This window comes from Nerophis lumbriciformis, linkage group LG23 (assembly GCF_033978685.3).
Source record: "Nerophis lumbriciformis linkage group LG23, RoL_Nlum_v2.1, whole genome shotgun sequence".
Classification (NCBI taxonomy): Eukaryota; Metazoa; Chordata; class Actinopteri; order Syngnathiformes; family Syngnathidae; genus Nerophis; species Nerophis lumbriciformis.
The window spans coordinates 18,792,501-18,805,661 of NC_084570.2; the positions used below are offsets into that span (position 1 = coordinate 18,792,501).

The window sequence follows — 13,161 nt, forward strand, 5'->3', positions numbered from 1 at the left end:
CATTGACTGACTCTTACACACACACACACACACACACACACACACACACACACACACACACACACACACACACACACACACTAGTACAGAATGATGTCTTTTTGTAGGTGTATGTATATATATATATATATATATATATATATATATATACATATATATATGTGTATGTATGTATGTATGTATATGTATGTATATGTATGTATGTATGTATGTATGTATGTGTATGTATGTATATATGTATATATATATATATATGTATATGTATATTTGTATATATATATATTTATATATATGTATATTTATATATATATATATATATATATATATGTATATTTATATATATATATATATATATATATATATATATATATATATGTATATGTATATTTATATATATATATATGTATATTTATACATGCGTATATTTATATACATATATATGTATATTGATTGTCCATCCTTGTGCTATTCTCAGTCACTATTTTTCTAACCATGCTGAACACCCTCTCTGATGATGCATTCTGCGTCGTCTCCTTGTTGTGTGCGCAGTTGTGCACTGCACTCTCTAAAAGCCGTAGATGTTATTGTCACATATGCATGTACAGTAGATGGCAGTATTGTGCTGTTTAGGAGTGTCACAACATTGCTGTTTACGGCAGACGAACTGCTTTACGGTAGACAAAAACGTGACTGCTGTTGTTGTGTGTTGTTGCCGCGCTGGGAGGACGTTAATGAAACTGCCTAACAATAAACCCACTTAAGAAACCAAGAACTCGCCCTCGATCATTCTACAGTTATAACGTCATTGGGCAGGCACGCTGTTTATATTGTGGGAAAGCGTACGTGAAAACAGGTTGTCGACACGTCACTCAGGTCCTCCTGAATTTCGAGAGATTTTCGGGAGTTAATTTGTCCCGGGGGCAGCAAGGTGGCAGAGGGGTTAGTGTGTCTGCCTCACAATACGAAGGTCCTGAGTAGTCTTGGGTTCAATCCCGGGCTCGGGATTTCTTTCTGTGTGGAGTTTGCATGTTCTCCCCGTGACTGCGTGGGTTCCCTCCGGGTACTCCGGCTTCCTCCCACTTCCAAAGACATGCACCTGGGGATAGGTTGATTGGCAACACTAAATTGGCCCTAGTGTGTGAATGTGAGTGTGAATGTTGTCTGTCTATCTGTATTGGCCCTGCGATGAGGTGGCGACTTGTCCAGGGTGTACCCCGCCTTCCACCCGATTGTAGCTGAGATAGGCTCCAGTGCCCCCTGCAACCCCAAAGGGAATAAGCGGTAGAAAATGGATGGAATTTGTCCCGGGAGATTTTCGGGAGAGGTGCTGAATTTCGGGAGTCTCCCGGAAAATCCGGGAGGGTTGGCAAGTATGGTATATACTGTCGTTGGCCGGCCTGGCTGCGTGGGGCTAGGTGGGCCCTGGTTCCCTGGGCGCCACACCTGCTGTTTGTGGGTTGCGCTTTCTGGGTGGCTGGGGCCGTACCCTGGCTCCCACACACACTGGGAGTCAAATATATTGTACATACAAATACTCACATACACACCGTTATTCGTGCATACATAGGTACCTACGCTCCCACATACATACACAGATACAGTACATACCTACATACTCAAAGTTCGTAAATCCACACGCACATTCACTGTACAACATACATACTGTACATATACATTCACTGTACAAACATACTTATACACATACTGTACATATACATCCACTGTACAAACATACATATACACATACTGTACATATACATACATACACTCATTCACATAATCACGTTTCATCAAACATAAATTAACGTTGTTACCCTAGGGTAAACTGGGTAACACAGGGCACACTGACAAAGCTTAACCTATTGTCACTATAACAATCTACAAGGTTAATATAGCTTGCTTCTCCTTCTTCCCCTCCATTTATCTGTTTTTTTTGTATCTCTAGTTATCATTATGTATATGTATTGTTGCATTTGAACAACTGTATTGTTGATAATAGAGGTCAATTATTGGTATTGTTCATTAGCAACAGCGCTATTTCTATTGGTATTTGTATTGCTCCATTTGTAGTGTAATAATGCTCATTGTCATTTCTGTGTTATTTATTTCACTAACTGCTTCTTTGCTATCACTTTTACCATCATATTTGTACATATCCTATTTGCTGATGTTGCTCTATTGTTGTTGTTCTTATTGTTGTGTTTGCTGTTGTTGTTTTTGTCTCTCTGTCTAATCCCCCTCTTGTCCCCACAATTTCCGCCCCGTCTTCATTTTTGTCTCTTTCTATCCCTTCCTGCTCCGGCCCGGCTGCACCAAATGATAATATACATACATTTAATAAAGTCAAATACAAATAAGGCAACAAGAGAAGTATCCCACACTTCTCTTTAGTAAAGTAAACGTGTACAGCCGATATGGGCATCTACATCAACAATATGATTTGCCTGAGAAGCTGGAGAGGACTATATATATATATATATATATATATATATATATATATATATATATATATATATATATATATATACACACACACATTAATTTAAAATTATTCAAAGTGCATTATCCCATAAACAGGTACTGGATGGATGGATGATATCCATTCCTAGGTACTGAGAATTGGTACCCTATTGGTTCAAATGCGAAAGGTGAAAGGTAGCCATCCCTAATGATGGTACCACACAGGCTTTTATGGTCTATTTAATTGAATACAGATGTTGCACTCATGCCAAAAAGCTACAGCAAAAGCAGTGTGTGGGTTCGGGAGCACAGCTCCGACAGGCGCACTCCATCATTCCTCAGATTCATCCGTCATCGAGGGACAGGCCACAAACGGGCGTGTACAGATGCCCGTCCAAAGGTTAACGAGCACACAGTGCTGTGTGTGTTTGGTGCTAAGTGGCGGTGGCGTGTGATGTATGTGTTGTCGCCCACGCCAGCCTCTTTCACGTTATTGAAGTGGTGAATAGGTGTTGTTGTTTTTTGTTTTCGATACACATGGGCAATTGGCTGTCCTTTCTGCTTTGAAATAACTTCATTTGCCGGGGAAAATAAACGAGCCGGGTGAAATACCGTCGCAGCAACTAGAGATGTCTCGATCGCAATGGTGGACACATTTTTGCCTTTTTTTCCAACTCGGCAAATCGGCTCTCTGATGACTAAAGATTGTACTCATTTAAAATATTCCTTTTAAAACAGATGCACGTTCAGGGAGACACAATTACATTTCCATATTTCTTGTTGCACACATGCAGGACTTGCATGAATTCCAGGAGGGTGCGTGTCTTGAAAACACTGGCTCAAATGCGCAAGTGTTCCAAGTATTATTATCACTGGTGGACGAGGGGAAAAGGAATGCCTCAGCATGCTACACACACTGAGTAGGATGACACAATCGCTAAAGCTTCAATGTAAATTAGTGGTGATTCACCCAGGTGTCGATACTATGGATACCTATTATAGTATCAGCTTTCAAACGATACTAAAATGATTCAATTGCTATTTTTTATTTTCCTTTTAAGTAAAAAATATATATATTTGGGGTCGTTTTTGTTATTGTTTAGGCAGTAAGTCTCTGGGCACAGGAAGACTTGCCATGCAAAACCCAAATTATTTAAATACCATTTTATTTTGTTAAAAAAAAATGTCTGTAGCATTCAATATATCATCTGATTTACAACAATACTAGGAAATGATACACTTAATAAGACAAGCTTCATAAAAATGATGATACGATATTTTCAGTTCTATAATCTATTGTCAAAGTATTGGATCAGGACTTCAAATTGAATTGGATCCGAAGCCAAAAAATCGGTTGCCAAAAATGTTGATTGGGACATCCCTGCTATCTACTTTATTTTTCTTAAAGGGGTCATGTTATATATATGTTTTCTACATTTAAAACACTTCCTTGTGGTCTACATAACATGCAGTGGTGGTTATTTTGCATAGAGGATGTTTTACAGACTTCAGGTCGCGCCATTTCCCAGGGCGATCCTATTTACTGTACGTGGCTCCACTTCGACCGCATTGTTGTAGCTTTTAGTCCTTCCATAGCGAATCTACTGACAGATACAAGTTCGAACTAGACCCTAATTTGTATTAGAAATGGCAACAGCGGAGGATGCATGTGCATGTACAAGCCAGTCTGCCCCACAACAAGAGGATAGAGAAATAAGCGGACTACAGCGTGGCGGACTCGCGCAAAGCTCTACCATATATTGACATATCCACTGACATAACATGTTAGAAAATGTCACAAGTTGTGCAAATGCCAAACGACTCGTTTGGAGGAAGTATGAATAAGGCAAGATTGTTTTATAAATATCGCCGCCATTCCTTCATAGTTTGATTTTAAATTTTTGGGACTTATGCAGATCCCAAATAAACAAAAACAGTACAAAGTAGATGAGGCAATTCTTGAAGGAATAGTGTGTGAATGCTCCAATGCTGAAGTTGAGCTGAAACCCTGGAATTTGTTTAGAATTGTTGAAGTAGGGCACATAATTCCCCAAACAGGCTGAATATTTTGAAGATGGAACAGTTTGAATCGGATGAAAAATGTGGGAGTTGTGGAACTTTGAAGAATGTCCCATTGATTTCAATGGGAATTTCCAAACAATTTGGGAATTTCGGGAAAAGCGGGAACATTTTTGAAAATGGTAAAAAACTTGAATTGTCTGAATGAGTTGAAATGGTTGGTGTTAAATTGTTTCAAATCGGTCGAGAAATGTTGAAGTAGTAACATGTTGATTTAAGAAATGGTATTACGGAATTCCTGGAATTTTGGGAAAACCGGGAATTTTTCAGTTCAAAAAACAACTTTGTTTTTTGTTCTGATTAAGAGAAATGTTTTGACGGTGGAACGATTGCAGTGGGTTGAAAAATGTGGGAGGAGTAGTCGCCAGAGAGAAGGGTGGAAATAGGGCTTTGGAAAACCAGGAATTCTGGAAAATCATGGAATGTTTTGGACTTGGAAAAAGAGTAGTTTGAATTTCCAACATGGTGAAATGTGTTGAAGGTAGAATGGCATGAATAGTTTGAAAAATGTGGAAATGGTGAAAGTTTGAAAAATGGCCTATTCATTTTAAATGTGAAAAATGTCCCGGAAAACCGGGAATTCTGGGAAATCTGGGAATTTTTGGAATATGTCAAGGGAAAGCCCGCGATTCCCGAATAGGCTGAACAGTTTGAAGTTGGAACGGTTTGAATCGGATGAAAAATGTGGAAGGTAGAGCGCACCAAAATCTGGAGAAGAATAAGAATAAGTTGAAGAAGAATAAATAGATGAATTTTGGTGTAGACAACCATATGTGTGAATGCTTTGGAGCATTCACACAATAAGTAAGAAAAGTAGGTTTTGTATAATCGGTCCACTTTAAAGAAATGTAAGGAGCATTCAATACCACAAATATAATGCATCGTTTGACTTACAGCATCCATCCATTTTCTAATACTAGCATATTCTAAACTTACTTAAAAAAAACTTCATAAAAATGTGTTATTGTGTTTACTAAAAAAAACATTTTCAGTTCCATAATCTATAAGAACATTGTCAGAGTATCTCCAACATCAGATCGGATCTGAGGCTAAAAATGCTGATCGGGACTTCCGGAGCAACAGTTTATTCCGTTACACGTTGGAGCCATCATTACTTTTTTTTAAATAATTTTTTTTTGCATGCAGTGTGATGCATGCAACACAAATACAACACTGTCAAGCAAGTTTCGCTACGTGAAGAACAAAGTGTTGTGTTTTATGTTAATGTCTTGTATTTGAATTAAAATGTGCAGGATTTCTCAGAAGCCAGTTTTTACCAGAAAACTGAATTAATGGACGAGCATTAAAATTGCCATAAAATCAATAAATATTTGAGATGTTTAAGTTGTGGTTGTTTTGCTCCATGTTAATATTTGCCGTTCCACCAGTACAGTTACAGTGGAACCTCAAATTAACGAACTACTTTAGGTGCGGAATTTTTGATTTACGAACTTTTAGATCGTGACAAATGTGCCTCCGTGTGCGAGCCATGTCTCTGTGTACGAACGCTTCATTCATTCATTTCGTGTTACGCCTGCAAGCAAAAAGCAGGGCACAGTACAGTACAGGGCACAGTGAGGAGGCGGAGCCCTCCACATCACTTTCTGCACACCGCGTGGAAAGAAGGAGGGACACGCTGTGGAGTGAAAAAAAAAAAAAAAAGACTTTCATTATTGGCTTGCAGAAGTATGGAAGAAATTACGAAACAGGCGTCGCACAACATCACATTTCAATTGTGATGAAACCGGACTTTTCTGGAAAAATATGCCAGAGCAGACTTACTTCACCGGGAGGAGAAGACGCTACCTCTAGTGCCACCAACACTGGTTTAATTGTAGTTTAAAGATGGGTTTCATATGTAAAGCGCTTTGAGTCTCTAGAAAAAAGCGGTATATAAATATAATTCACAGGAACCCATTATTCATATTTATATTATTTCTTATAGAGAAATTTGATTCACTGTACAAACTTTTCAATTTACGAACCGTGTTTAAGAACCAATTACTGTTTTGTTTTTCGCAACGCTTCGACCCTGCGGCTTATAAAACAGTGCAACTACTTTATGGATTTTTGTTTTTGCTAACAGCCATAATGTTTTGTACACAAGTAGTTTTCATATTACACCGACAGCGAGACTGAAAAAGTGTGTTATTTTATAACAGTGGCACCATCTTTAATACCAGTTCGCTCACTGCAGGTGCTGCATTTACTTCCAGTTTCAAGCCTTGAACCGTAAGTAAAACAGTCGTAGCATTTCTGCTCGAAAGGATTCTTCGTTCATCACTCCAGGCAACGTTTGTAAGATTTACAACATAACTAAAACCATTCATACTTACTGAACCATCCCATGTGTGATGTGTGTAGGAGCGTTTGCATGCATATTTGTACGTGCCAGTAAGCGTCGTTATCATCAGCGAATATGCTAACACGTTTACAAACATCTGTGTTAGTTTTATTATCTTACGATGACATTCTTTTTGTAGTGTTTCAGTTTCCTAAATTAAACTAAAATGTCACCGTGAAGTTATTGAGTATTTTTAGCTGATTGGAGAGCTAGCTTCCGCAGTGGGTCCATGACGATGACTTCTGTTTTGTTTGATGAGCCGTTTTACTGCCGTGTTATAGACACCGTTTGGAAACACTTAAGGTATGTAAATAAACGGTAACACTTAAGTATGGGGAACATATTCTAAGTAACAAAGACTTAATTTAGAGTTATTTGGACACGAGAGGAACATATGCTAAGTAACAAAGACTTAAGGTTTAGGGTTAGGGTTATTGTAGTTTTGTGTTTTGTTATGTAAAATAAGACCATATTAATTAAGTGGTATTAAAGGGAGAATCATATACAACAACTTCCTTACTTAGTACTAATAAGCAATCATTCTGAGGTTATTGAGGGAAGACTCTTAGTTAATGGTTTACTGGTTGTATAATAAGGCCATGCAGAATAAGGCATTAATAAGTACTTAATAATGACTAATTAAGAGCCAATATGTTACTAATTTGCATGTTAATAAGCAACTAATTAATGGTGAATATGTTCCCCATACCAAAGTGTTACCAAATAAACATTTACAAATATATTTCATACCGGTATATATTTGCGGCTTATGGTCCGGCGCGGCTAATATATGAAAATGTATTTCTTTTTTCAAAAATTTTGGTTGGTGCGGTCCGGAAAATACATTACGTTTGTAAATCGAGGTTCCACTGTATCTTAAACACGCCCCTGAAGCCTCATTGCTGCGTTTGTCTCAGTCAAGGCCCACAAGGTCAGCGGCAGTATCCACAGCAAACCCCACTGAGCATTTGGGTCAATTAGAAAAAGGTTATAGCCAAGCAGAAGATTCTCAGATAACGTAATTATTAGAGCGGGGCACAAAAGTCAAAGCCCTCATTAAGTCTTTTTGGTGCCAGTGTGTCCGGTTTAAATCCAAATGGCCTCCACGTAAAAGGACACTGATGTCAACCGGCCTTTGGCAGCACTTAACCTTCATTTCCATAATACATGACTCAGATCAATAATATGATTACCGCAGAGGCATCTATTGAGGACCGATCATCACATGTACTTTGGAATACCAAACTTTTTTTTCAAACCTTCAAGGATCCACGCAACTATCCATATCCGTTCTTACAGTCACGGTCACAGAGAAGGCGTAGCCGATCCCAGCTGAGGGTGATTAATGAGTCGACTGATCACCTGTCAATCACAGGACTGATACATCATTTAGACGGACAACCCTTCAAGCTGCAGTCGCCAATTGTACGCCTTTTTGATATGTGGGGAGTCAGAAGATGAGAACTCACAGTAATATTTAAAGTCCATATAGAAAGGTTCAAACTACCCAGCGGTCTATTGTTGATATCTAATCAATTACTATTTTAAACCAGATATGTCCCGAGCAAAAGTTTTGTCTTCTGATCCATGTCTCATTTTTTTGGCCTCAGATTCGATACTTTAAAAACAGATTATAGAACTGAAAATGTTTTACAGCAAGTAGAGATGGGAATTAGGGCTGGTCGATATATCGAGTTTGTGTCAAGTAGTGGTGGTGACGAACCCCAAGATGCAGAGATGGCAGGCTTGATACAAGAAGACATGATTTTTAATGTCCAAAAAAATGCAGGAAAAACACAAACCAGGAACCAGGAGACAGGAAACAGGATACCTGGAAAACAGGTGAACTGGAAACAGCGAACAGGAACCAGCAAACAGGAAACAAGAAAACTGGAGACAGCAACCAGCAAACAGCCCACAGCATACAGGTAACAGCTTACAATACTCCAGCCCTGACTGGAGGGAGAGGCAGGTATAAATAGGAGCCTGATTGGCAATTGCCACCAGGTGTGCCAAACTGCCAATCAGGGACAGGTGAGGGAAAACAGCGCTCAAAAAGACAAGCAGGAAACTGAACCAAAATAAGAGCGCTGACAGGAAATAAAACACAAACAGAGGGAAAACTAAAACATAACCAAAATGTCAGTGACAAGCCTGACAGTAAGATATATCGATATATTTTTAAACAAGATATGAATTAAGAAAATAACGTAATATCGATATAATTTATTTCACGTTAAAATTACCAAACGCCGCTAATTTGTTATGTTCATAGTTCTCCCCCGCTCACCACTCCCTATCATGGGCTACTAAACCCCTCCCCTTCCTCCTTCCAAGACTTGCTTGCACGTATAAGAATATCTATGATTGGTTGGTTGTTTACTATGATGAGTCACGATTAGTTGAGATTAGGCCAATCAGAGGCAACATAGGGCGGGTCATGGAACCAGGCAAGGAAATCACAACATCCCAAATGACGACGAGTCTTAGGAGAGAAGACCGATTTATATATTAAAAAACTAGTGGAAGATGGTAGAGGGATTATCTTCTTTAGATTGTTCTTTTAGCGATGTAGACCACGTCCAGGAAACCCACAATGCGTCTAGTTGGTCACATTTGGACAAATGTATGCGTCTGGATAAAACATTAATTTGAGTTGTTTACCATGTAAGCCCAAATAAAAACTGTTCTCGAGTTGCCAAGCCGGGCATATTTCGCACGAGAAATGCTGCCAAAAATGTATGCCGAAGTGAGGAAGATCATAGCCGCACAATTAAGTCAAGTCACTTACTTGGCGCGGACCAGAACCATACGTGTGTGACAGTCCATTACATCGTCAAATGGGAATTAAAGAGTGCATGTCTGCAAATAAAACATTGTATCTGAGTTTGATACATGCACAGCTATGTTATTTATTTTCACGTACAAAGAATATTTTTCTATTTTATTTATGTTATGTAATTCTGTGCTACTTAAACAGTTTACACCTACTCAGTGGCCTAGTGGTTAGAGTGTCCGCCCTGAGATCGGTAGGTCGTGAGTTCAAAACCCCGGCCAAGTCATACCAAAGACTTTAAAAATGGGACTCATTACCTCCCTGCTTGACACTCAGCAACAAGGGTTTGGAATTGGAAATTGATTCACGGGCGCGGCCACCGCTGCAGCTCACTGCTCCCCTCACCTCCCAGGGGGTTATTAAGGGTGATGGGTCAAATGCAGAGAATAATTTCGCCATACATAGTGTGTGTGTGACAATCATCGGTACTTTAACTTTAACTTTTATTTTCTGTGCTGTTAATACCCATCTTGTCAGTGGCACTTATTAAAAGTGCCACGGACTGTTTACAGTACAGTTGTCATTCACTTCAATTTCACTGAATCTCGCTCAAAAATGTATATCTTTATATGTATACTTTCACCGGAAAATATATCAAGGTATATATCGAATATTGAGTTGTATCGAGATATACTTTTTCGTCCATATCGCCCAGCCCTAATCGGAATCAAAAACTGGTTCTTGTTCAGTGTATGAATTCCTTGGAAGGGCTTGCCATTTTTGCCAACGGTTCCCTTGACAATCCATCCTGGGCGGGGATGACGTCATTACGCCACGTGACTAGCGACGTCAGATCGCAAAACGGCGGTGCCCGGGCGGAACGAGCGCTCGAAAGTTGACTACTTTTTACAAGAAACGATTGCAATAGAGCTACTTGTAAAAATGATTGGCCTGCTATTTAATCAAGAGGACATGCCAGCAATGAAACATTTGATGGAAAGATTATAAATGAAAGTCGCGTTTTTAATCGCTCCGATCTCATCCCAGCAGCAGTAGCGTTAACACGTCATCTGAAAACAACAGCTGCTAACTCACCGCATATCATGTTAGCGCTATTGTTTGTCCTGGGCATGACGTTAAAGTGCATCCGACAGTGGAGGCTCCTCTATGGGGTCTTGGGGCACCAGGAGGTTAACCCCTTTACTACTGTTACTCCAGGTGGCCCTTGGCAAAGGCCTAGTACCTGACTGCCCCCTAGCCAGGGATACGGTGAAGACCTCAACGGCGGAGCAGGTGGAAGATGGTAGATGTAAGAACTACCACAACGGCTGCGATGGCGGATGAAGGCTGCAGCAGAAAAGGGTCCCCAGTCGTCTTGGACTCCATGCCACTGGACCCTGACCCGATTCTGTCAAGGATCGTGTGGTGACTGTCTGTGCACCAGTCTCCCCACGTAGAACAAAATCACGCACAGGCATCCTCCATAAAGGGATACACCCCTACCAGGAGGATCGTCATACTCGTTCGAGTGACCGCCGACGACTATTGTTTGTTATTTGCTATCAACACTACCAATTGATTGATCCGTGTTCCCATTATGTGTGTGCCCTTACCACTACAAAGCACCGCTACGTTATCGTCTCTAAAGACCAGGTGTACCCAAACTTTTTGCCTACTCGTTAATTTCCTGCTAACAGCCGCTTACTTTCTAACATGCTTCCATCTACATTTCTCAAACTTTACCGAGCACTTAATTCCTGTGTTGTTTCAAGCTTCTCATGATCCGTTGCCCGGATCATGTTTTGTTTAGTTAAAGACTCCCTTAGTTCTGTTTCAGCACCCCTAGGTTTGTGTTTTCTTGGTTGCTGATTATTTTCACATGCCTCTGATTTATTGTTCGGGACGCTCACCTGCTCCCGGGCACTAATCAGAGAGCTATTTATTCCTGCTTTTCGCCACACTCAGTCTGGCTGTCTTGTTTGCCCCATGCAACAAGTTATGTTCGTATACCGTTTGATTCCTGAGCAAAACCTCACCATTTGTTTGCTTGTTTTCCATGCTAAACTTTCCCGTTAGCTTTTCCATAGCCACCCGTGCTAACTGCACGCCTTCCTGGATTTTGCCTGATTTATGAAAAATAAATAATTGTCCTACCTCATACTTGCCAATCTTGAGACCTCCGATTTCGGGAGGTGGGGGGTGGGGGGGCGTGGCTAAGAGGGAAGGAGTATATTTACAGCTAGAATTCACCAAGTCAAGTATTTCATATATATATATATATATATATATATATATATATATATATATATATACATATATATATACATACATATATATATATACATACATATATATATATATATATATGTATATATATATATATATATATATATATATATATATATATATATATATATATGAAATACTTGACTTTCAGTGAATTCTAGCTATATATATATTTATTTTATTATATATATATATATATATATATATATATATATATATATATATATATATATATATATATAAATAAAAGAAATACTTGCATTTCAGTGTTCATTTATTTACACATGTACACACACATAATACTCATCTACTCATTGTTGAGTTAAGGGTTGAATTGTCCATCCTTGTTCTATTCTCTGTCACTATTTTTCTAACCATGCTGAACACCCTTTCGCAGGTACCCAGAAAGGTTTCGAGTACTACCTAAAAAACTCAAAAAAATCTCTGAAGACAGTATAAAAATGTGTGTTAAAGGTGTACAAATACTGTTTGTATAATAAGCATGTTATTGTTTACAAATAAGGGTTAAGAGTTCAGTACTAAAAAAAAAAAAAAGAATGTGGCTTAAGTACAGTTTTTTAATTGAGCTGCTGCATTTTTTGGTTGGGTTGTTTATTTATTTTGAGTAACTTCTACATTTCTAAAAGGGGAGGAATGTAATAGAGTGATCTATGTTTGTCTGTTGCCATCTCCTGGTGAATGTTGGCTATAGCGTACTGGGGTTACTTTTTGGTTGGCCAACGATTTACGTGGTGTTGCGCACCTGACGTCAAGTGTGTGAGTCTGTTCTGAAGTCTACAGTAAAGAGACGTACTTCATCACCTCGCCTGGTTATTGCCTCCAACTCAATATATTACAACAACATTGCTGTTTACGGCAGACGAACTACTTTACGGTAGAATAAAACATGACTGCTGTTGTTGTGTGTTGTTGCCGCGCTGGGAGGACGTTAATGAAACTGCCTAACAATAAATCCACATAAGAAACCAAGAACTCGCCCTCGATCATTCTACAGTTATAACGTGTTTGGGCAAGCACGCTGTTTATATTGTGGGAAAGCGGACGTGAATACAGGCTGTTGACACGTCACTCAGGTCCGCATGGAGCTGGAGGGGGCGTGGCTTCCAGCTCCGCCTGAATTTCGGGAGATTTTCGGGAGAAAATTTGTCCTGGGAGGTTTTCGGGAGAGGCGCTGAATTTCGGGAGTCTCCCGGAA

General features: G+C 39.4%; 1 long non-coding RNA gene across 2 annotated transcripts in view; it reads right to left on the bottom strand.

Annotated features, from left to right (window-relative positions):
* The window catches only part of LOC133622355 (uncharacterized), a 258,689-nt gene that overhangs the window by 201,197 nt on the left and 44,331 nt on the right, over window positions 1–13,161 (bottom strand). The window lies entirely within an intron of this gene.